This window comes from Ambystoma mexicanum, chromosome 10, assembly GCF_040938575.1.
Source record: "Ambystoma mexicanum isolate Mex_15411 chromosome 10, UKY_AmexF1_1, whole genome shotgun sequence".
In the NCBI taxonomy this organism is placed as follows: domain Eukaryota; kingdom Metazoa; phylum Chordata; class Amphibia; order Caudata; family Ambystomatidae; genus Ambystoma; species Ambystoma mexicanum.
In genome coordinates, this window is record NC_090932.1 from 251799241 (window position 1) to 251808420 (window position 9180).

Genomic DNA, 9180 nt, shown 5'->3' on the forward strand with positions numbered 1-9180 from the left:
TATGACTTGCTATGCTGTGCTGGGTTAAAACAATTATGCAGCACTACCACACCACCTGTGCCAGCAAATGCAATATGGTTGGGGGCTTCCAGGAGTTGGTGTTCTGACGTTATTTTGTGACATGAAGTGGCCGAACTAAAATGTGTACTCTTGGGCACGTTTCCACCTTGTAAACGAATTAGCGCTCGTTTTGTAGACTTTGGGGGCAATCAGGAGTTCTGGGATCTGAGGATGGTGAATGCCTAACTTGCATTTTGAGGGCCGGACCGTTATCATGTGCCGACGTTGGCACTGGGCGTAACATGTTACAGACCACTGAAGAGCTCCCTCAACCTCATCACAGTCTCCTACTGTGTACACACACACTATTCACATTTGACCCAGCAGCATGAGTATTTGTCCGAATGTGGACTACATTCAACCCCCACCCACGAGCCCTCTCCTGTTACCCCTGGCACACACACAATTCTGTCCCCTGACAGCACTTCCACTGCAATCAGAGCTGTAAGTGTGCTAGGGCTAGCTTGAGCCAAGGCCCTACCAGGGATCCCTCCACATGGCAATGCAATCCACTATTTTTTTTAATATATTTTTTTATTTCCTGCTCCACTGCCGAGATTCGGGCACAAGCTGTGCCCCTCACAAGCCAGGATCATATTCACCATGCTATATGGGAGGTGTTGGACTGCCTTTGTTTCATTTAATAGATTGCTTGACACATACAACCCATTACAGGCTTCATGTGGCAAGCAGTCAATAGAATAAAACAAAAGCAATCCAGCACCTACCAAATAGCGCAGTGTGATGGTAGGTCGTAGGTACTGGATTTCTTTTGTTTCATTTAATAGGCTGCTTGCCACATAAAACCCAGCTACGGGCTTTATGTAGAAAGCAGTCAATTGAATAAAACAAAAGCAATCCAACACCTACCAAATAGCACAGTGTTTGTTGTGCTATGTCGTAGGTACTGGATTTCTTTTGTTTCATTTAATAAACTGCTTGCTACATAAAGCCCAGCACAGTGTTCTGCTATGTCGTAGGTACTGGATTTCTTTTGTTTCATTTAATAAACTGCTTGCTACATAAAGCCCAGCACAGTGTTCTGCTATGTCGTAGGTACTGGATTTCTTTTATTTCATTTAATAGACTGCTTGCGACATAAAGCCTAGCTACAGGTTTTATGAGGAAAGCAGTCTATTGCATGAAACAGAAGAATTGCATTACTTACTGAATAGCACAGTAGGCTGTGCCGCTGGCTGGTCACCAGTAGGTCTCCAGCATGGGAAAAGAAAAGAACATCTCTTTTCTTGCTGTTGGGAGTGGTGATGATTACATGTAACATGCATTGAAATTACCACCATTAGTGGGCCTTTGTTCACCACAGCATGCAGTTTTATGCAGTCTCCTCTTCGGAGACTGTATAAAACGTCATGCTGTGTGGACAATAACACACTAATGATTGCCATTTTAATTAATTTTCTTTCAGCTCCTTCCACTACTTGCATGATTGGCCTTGTGGAGGGGCTCTTGCGGGTGAATGTTTATGGTATGTGTTGGAGAGAAGAAAAAAAAAACAGACGTGGCAAGAGGGTGAAGAATGACAGAGAAGGTTGAAAAACAGCAGAGTGAAACGGGAGGGGCGTGACAGAGATGGGGGAGTGAAACAGTAAGGGAGGCGTGATGAAGAAAAAGACTGACGTTAGGAACAGGGGGGTGAGTGATGCGTGGAGACGCTGCCAAGATAAACCAATCAGCAGCGAGCCGGAAGGGTGGAATTAGACAGACAGTTTCTTTTACTTGGGTACACTAGCTGAGTGGCTACAATGCCGGCTGTGCACAGTTATCCATATACTGTAGATAATAATAGGTCTGAAACTGGCGGGGACAACTCAGACTTTCGCCTTCTTTTCAATACCATCACTGTCTGTGCCCAGTTGGCCCTCTTCTTCGCCAGGGCAGGAGCCCGTCGCCTCCCCCCAGCTGCAGGAGCAGCTCTAACACAGAGACGCGACCTTCCTCGCTGCAGGAGCAACTATCACTGTGATCCCTCTAATGCCGGAGCCGCGTGAACCCCGCTGTAGTAGCAGCCTCACCCACGACCTAGCTGCAGAGCCCCAGCCTGCAATCCTGTGTTCCCCCCATCTCCCAATAGCCACCACCACCCCAGAAGCCACGAGGGCTGGCCAGAATCCAGCATGAGCCTATTACCCTGCATCAAGATGGCCGCCGCACGCCGAGATCCTTTTGTTGCAGTGGTTGCCTAGCATTTGTACTTTGCCACCCATACGCGCCTACATATGAGGCAACTAACAGTAATTCACCCTATGTGTGCCTACCCCTTACATAGAATACTCTGAGAGAATGTCATGATTACCTGAACATGGCATACCGACCTCCTTGTTTATGCTGATAGGTCTCAGCGACATACCTACAACACGCTGCCGCACCTCACCAGCCTGCATATACCACTGCTAGCCTATGTACTGCACAGTCCGTGTCCACTATGCAAACTTAAATGTATATTACATTGAATAAGCATACTCATGTCCTGCATAGCTTTTGCATATGCTCGTTAAGTGCCATACTATTGATTCTTATCTGCCTAGTACACTCATACTCTGCATTACTATGTGGTGTCCAGCTTAATTCATGCGTAGCTTGTTTCAGTATGTATAGTTTATTAATGCACTGCTTCTACATAGGGGCAGTCACTTCTATGTAATGTCCTACCCGCTCATTGTTGCCCACATTACTGCAGTTGGATTTAGCAGTTCACTTCTCAAATTGGCACACTGCCTTATGTACTAGCTCTCACTCCTACAATGCTAACCTTTGCTAAGTTTTGCCACTGGCCATTGTGTGTACCTACATAGGCTGCCTCCTCACGCATGTGTAACACTACAGTACCCACACTACTACTGCCAAGCTGGTACTATTATCTGAAATTTACCAACGCTATGGATATTGAAACTAGGCATAGCACGAAAGTGATTTCTGCCGTTTACTGCTAGAACTGCAACTAACTGATAGTATAAAGTAATCTTGCCCATGTTGCAGAAACTGAAACTAGATATAGTACGAAAGTGATCTCTGCCCTTACTGCTGAAACGGCATCCAGCCTATAGCACACAGCTATTGCTGCCCAAACCAAGACAACTGAAACCTACCCATACTACGGAAAGTGAACTCTGCTGCCCTGGAAGCCAGCCTTTCCAACAGAAATTACACTACCCACCATAACCAACTAATCCTGTCTAATATGAGTAAAGATCAGAAGACCCAGACCTGCCTACTCACATTTAGTCTCCTCGCCATCATGGCCCTTGCTACTACCCTAGCATGCCCACCCAAGGACAGAAACATGAGACATAGGTCAAAACTGCCCCGTCTCCATGAACCAAAAAGAAACAACATAAACAGCTCTACCACACGCAATATTACCCAACCCAATGACCCTCTGACTAACCGAACACAGGCAACCAAATTAAACACCCTAAACTCTGCTCATACTTGCACTACCTAATCTTATGAGCCAGAATACCCCCCAACCGAACCCCCCCCCAAACCTAACAACACCTTAACGCTATCCGGTTCGCTCATCAACACTAGATCGATTGTAGCCCACAATACTGAAATAGCTGACATCCTAAACAATGAAAATCTGGACCTGCTTGCCATAAATGAGACCTGGCTTCATGAAGCAGCAGGACCAACCCTTATGATAGCAGTACCTGACAACCATCAGATACTCAGAATAGATAGGCCTAATGCCAGATGTGGTGGCCTACCCATCATCTCCAAAACCACTCTTTCCATTTGACTAGCCACCTCACTATCTTGCTCATCCTGTGAAATACTCACAGCTAAACTGCTGTTATCTAATAACCGCACACTATCCACCTGGTATACAGGCCCCTGGGACCACTAGGAATTTTCAAAGATGACCTAACTAATCTCATAGCTAATAATACAAGAGACCACTCACAAGCTTTGCTGATGGGAGACTTCAATCTTGGCTTTAATGATATTGACAACAAACATGCCCAATCAATAGCAGCCCTACTAAAAGAGCACGGACTCATCCAAAAAATCTTCTCCCCTACCCACATTAAAAGTAGGACCCTCGATTGGGTATCCGATCTAAACTGTAATATCGCCATTACTGATATTGTCCCGCAACTATGGATGGATCACTACTTAACCACCTTCTCTGCCACACTAGATCTCCTCAGCCATAAAACTATTAGCATAGCACCTCCACTCCCAACTAGAAGCAACAAGGATATTAGTGCGGAAAAGCTAATCCCCCTCCTCCTTCCCTACATTAACAGACTCGAAAGTAATGCTGATCCCAACACGTTAGTAAATGCATTTAACATGCCATGACTAAGGCCCTGGACATCATCGCACCAGTTAAATTTCACAAAGGAAGCGCATCTGAATGCCTGGTTCACGCCCCAACTCAAAGATCTAAGATTACAAAAATGAAAGCTCCAATCTATCTGGTGCAACTCTCCTACTGACGACAACAAAGACAAATTAACCGACCTATCCAAAATCTAAAAAGAATATATTCAACGACAGAATCGCAAAGGCCAAATCCAACACCAAAGAACTCTTCTCCTACCTTCGCAAAATGGAATCCCCAATCCAACCGATAGACAATGTCCCAAAGGACAAGATGTGGTGCACAAACATGCAAAATGCTCTATCGAATAAAATCTCCTCTCTCCAACTCAAAATAGCTAACAAAAAGGCCACACTGCCCCCCACTGATCAGCAACTACCACAACTCGCTGAAACCATAACAACCCTGTCTTTCAGTTTCAAGACAATCTCCATTATTGATACAGAAAAAGTCATACTCTCCCTCAAACCCTCAAACTGAAAGGGAGACAGCTGCTCAGAGCAAATAATAAAGGACGCAGCCAGGGACTTAGCCCCCTTTATCTCAAAGCTCATAAATTCCTCCTTCAAAACTAAAACAGTACCTACTAATCTGAAAGAATCCTGGGTCCTCCCTCTGCTTAAAAAATAAACCTTAGACCCCACCATCCCTACCAATTACAGACCCATCACTACTGTGCCTTTCCAACTCAAAATCATCGACAGAGTTGCCTACCTACAAATTCAGGACTATCTGGAAGTCAATCACCTGCTAGGCTTGCGGCAATCAGGCTTCCGCCCCCTTCATGGCACTGAAACAGCCCTTTTAGACCTCAAGACAGAAATCGAGGAGCTGAAGGATAACGGAAAAACAGCTATGCTACTTTAACTGGACATATCGGCAGCCTTCGACCTGGTGGATCATGCAGTCTTATGCAACCATCTCAGGCTTGCTGCTAAAGTGTCAGGGGAGGCCATAGCCTGGTCCCAATCCTTTCTTAGCTAACCACATGATGAGAGTCTTCTCCCCATCAGCTACCTCCGATCCTATCCAAGTATCTTGCGGAGTTCCACAGGGGTCCTGTGTCTATCCCACTATGTATAACATTTTTATCAAGCCACTGTTTGATAAATTGGACAGATTGGGTGTTACTTACACTAACTATGCAGATGACACCCAGATCCTCATACCCCTTTCGGGCAACTTTGAAGCAGACTCTGACTTGGTAAACAAGATATACATCCTCATTCAGGCATGGATGGCATCACATGGCCTCTGCATAAATGACAATAAAACTGAGTTACTGATCCTAGGATCTGAAGCCAATCTTAAAATATTAAGCCCAAACTACGCATCCTTCAACAATGATAACAATATAATCAAGGTGATGCCTGAGGTTAAAACCTTAGGATTCTACCTGGACTCCTCCCTCACCCTTAAGAAGCAAGTCAACTCTCTTTCCTCCACAACAGCCTATACGTGCAAACATATCCGAGCCTCTAGGCCATTGCTCTCTAGTACTAGCTGTATTACCCTGGCCAATGCTCTCATAATGTCCAGATTAGATTATTGCAACGCCTTGTACTCAGGAGCCAACAAATATGTCACAGATAAAATGCAAAATCTACAAAACAATGCCTTGAGAGCAGCGCTGAATATCCCTTACAGAGAGCACATCTCTAAATTCAGAAAAGAAGCTCATTGGTTAAAAATAAAGGACAGAATCTTCCCCAAAACAGTCTCTCTCTCACCTCCAAGTGTCTGAATAACTTAGCACCTCCTTATTTGTCGGAAAGAATCACTAAGAGAAAAGCCACCCGCCCCACGAGATCTGCTAATGCCTCCATGCTTGAGATTCCCAGATTCAAATGATTCACGGCTGGGGGGACCAGTTTCCCAGTTAAAGCTGCACAATCTTGGAATACACTTCCATCTGACCTCAGACTGGAACAACCTTACCCTAAATTTAGACACAATGTACTCAAATGGCTTTTCACTAATGATTCATAATTGATTCCACCCTACCCCGGACTGCTACCTTCGCCTTATACCGGACACGATTGACCGCACCTTTTGTATCTGCCTAGTGGCGCCAGTACTATTTATTCCCTTGTATGTATGTATGCACACGTAAGCATATGTATGATATGCATTGTAATGTATGTATGTATGTATGTATGTACACGTATGCAGATGCTTGTGATATGCACCGCAACTAATCTTTAAGTCTTCTTGTACTGCTGCACCCAGCTACCCAAAAGTTTGGTGCGCATTATCAAATGAATAAACAAACTGTGCTAATTTGTAGAAACCACTATCAAAGCGCGAAGAGGCCAAGAGTCCCTAAAAGTTGTGCACAAATGTGAAAATGTGCTTGTGAAAAATGTGGACGATATACTAGGTACCAACTGCGGTATCTATAAACCTGGAACTGGCTGGCCAAATGCTGGAGTGGGCGCAGCCCACAATTATTCCGTATGCAAATTCAGGACGGACATTAGCATAAGTGCCTATTGCACTGCGATCTTCCCTTTGCAAACTCGTTCCATGCAAATGAACTCAGATTGCAGCAAAGCGTGCTTATTGCGCGCGCTGTGTAACCAGCTGATGGGAGTTTCTTGTCGAACCTCACCTCCTCGCACTCATCTCTTTTACAGACGCTAGTCACCCTGCCAGCACATTGTTGACGTTTGCCCTACATTCATGCACTTCACTGTACATTAGACATATACACCTGTGTTCGTCCGAATCTGTAAAACCAGCGGTGCTGTTCTTCAGGCTGGCAACCTCTGGTGAAGTCAGGGAGGCAGAAGGAATCTTCCAGAAGGTTAAAGCGGGACATATTTTAAGGAGTTTGTTTATCGCAGTGAGAGACCCAACAGCACGGAGGCAGTGTTGAGAAGTGAAGATTTGGGCGATTTACCGAGTAAAATGCAGAGCTGAACATTTGAAAGACTAACTTGAATACAGCACTATGTGGGCCAGAGGTGGTCTTGTTAAATGTAAAAAAAAAAAAAGAACAGAAATACTTTTCTCGTTCTCCCCAATTTACTGTAAGACAATACCGTGATTTTCCTTTACATCCTTTCGCCTATCTATGAAAACCGTGCATGCTTAGAGACATGATCTTAGGCGCTATACAGAACTGAGCATTTATAGGCAGTGTTTCTAATGTAAAGGCAGCCCTGCATTTGCATTGCAGCCCACAACCTCAGAGATATGTAAGTGAAGCACAGCGCGGCGGACTCACCTGCAATCAGAGGCAATCGCATGGTGAGGAGACTGCACAGGAGCAGGGGTAGGGCCTCTCTTGCGGTGCTCATGTCTGGAGGGTGGAGACCAGCGCACAGCAGCTTTCTCTGCTCTGAAGATTGGAGGCATAACGTTTGACGGACCATGGTGAAAGTGAAAAGACAGTGTGAGGAAGGGCGGAGACTTCCGGAAACAGCTGTCGTGCACAGGCTCTAATTTGAGGAAGTAGCAGTAGGGAACTTTCACTGAAATGAAGATTTCTGCATTAGATATATTTGCTATAGAAAAACGCGGGGTATTAATTACATTGTTTTGTACCCCTCGCACTCATTCAAGAGTGACCACTCATAGCATCCTATAACCTCCCTTTTTGCATCCGCCGCACAGAGGATCACCTCGCATTTCAAAAGGCACTCAAGACCTGAGTCTTCCCTTCAGCGTCTTGACTCTTACATTTTACACTTTACATTTTAGCCCCCAGACAGGTAGGCAGGGGCATCAATGAGTCATGTTGGGAGACTACAAGAAAATACGCACAGAAAGGATTCCCGTAGACCCGCATGACAGGACCTGCACTCAGCCATCAAAGCAAGTAATCAGCAATGACTAACGGGTACTTATCGCAATCCATCTCAAAGGAAGAAAGGAAGATAGCCGTATTCCGCCCAAGGCACGGCCACCCACCTGAATGCATCTGCAAACACCCATTACGTGAGCTCATCCCGCACATCACCTCTGCTGCTAGAATGTAGCTAAGTCCCACGATAAAATTCGGTCTAGCTGGGCACATAATCCGTCTCCTTCCTCACATGCTCTCCCAACAGCTCATCACAGCACCCATCCACAAGCCAGTTTGCTAGCAGGGACATAGCCACCCCTACTTTTGCACTGGTTAAAATGTACACCTGCATTCTAAAATCCTCTTGCCAATCTCATACCTCGGACCTCGGTCCTCCACGGGCATTCACCAACAGCACTTTGAGGCCATGCCATTGGCACTTGACACTATACAAATGCCACATTACATTACATTACATAGAGCCGAAGAGAAAAGTAGACATGCTAGAGGCCAAATAGAAGATCATTAGACCAATTTGGGAAGTAGAGATGGCGCTACTGTGCCATCAGTGGTTTTGACACATATGAAGGCATTGCTAGTCCCTCTAATCCTTCTTCCCATTCCTAGTCCCTTGCCCTAGTCCTAATCTGAGTCTCCTGGCCCATTCCTTTGTCCTTTCCACTTATCCTAGTTCCCTATCCTAGTCCCTTGTCCTTGCCGATCATCTATGTTTCTTGTGCTTGTTTCTCAACCCTTTTCACAGTCCCTCATGCTAGTCTCTCATCATAGTCCTAGTTCCTAGTCCGACTATGAGTCCCTCGTCTTAGTCCATCATCCGTTCTAGCCCCTCCTAGCTGTAATTTCTCATCCTGTTCCCAGTCCCAGTCTCAATCCTAGTACGGCTCTCAGGCACAGTCCCTCAAGCAGAGTCTCAGACAGTCATAGTTCCCTCTCACTTCTATCCCCCTCTAAATCATATTAT

The 9180-nt window shown here is 45.4% G+C and overlaps 1 protein-coding gene across 2 annotated transcripts in view; it reads right to left on the minus strand.

The window, feature by feature from the left end:
• The window catches only part of LOC138491325 (G-protein coupled receptor 35-like), a 111624-nt gene extending 103770 nt beyond the window's left edge, over positions 1-7854 (minus strand). The window contains exon 1 of one of the 2 annotated variants that reach the window (XR_011275989.1): positions 7638-7849. The gene's annotated coding sequence lies outside the window, so the exon portion shown is untranslated. Of the gene's footprint in view, positions 1-7637 lie in introns of both variants that reach the window. The other variant, XM_069617780.1, reaches the window with a different exon arrangement.
• Between the last annotated feature and the right edge of the window lie 1326 nt (positions 7855-9180).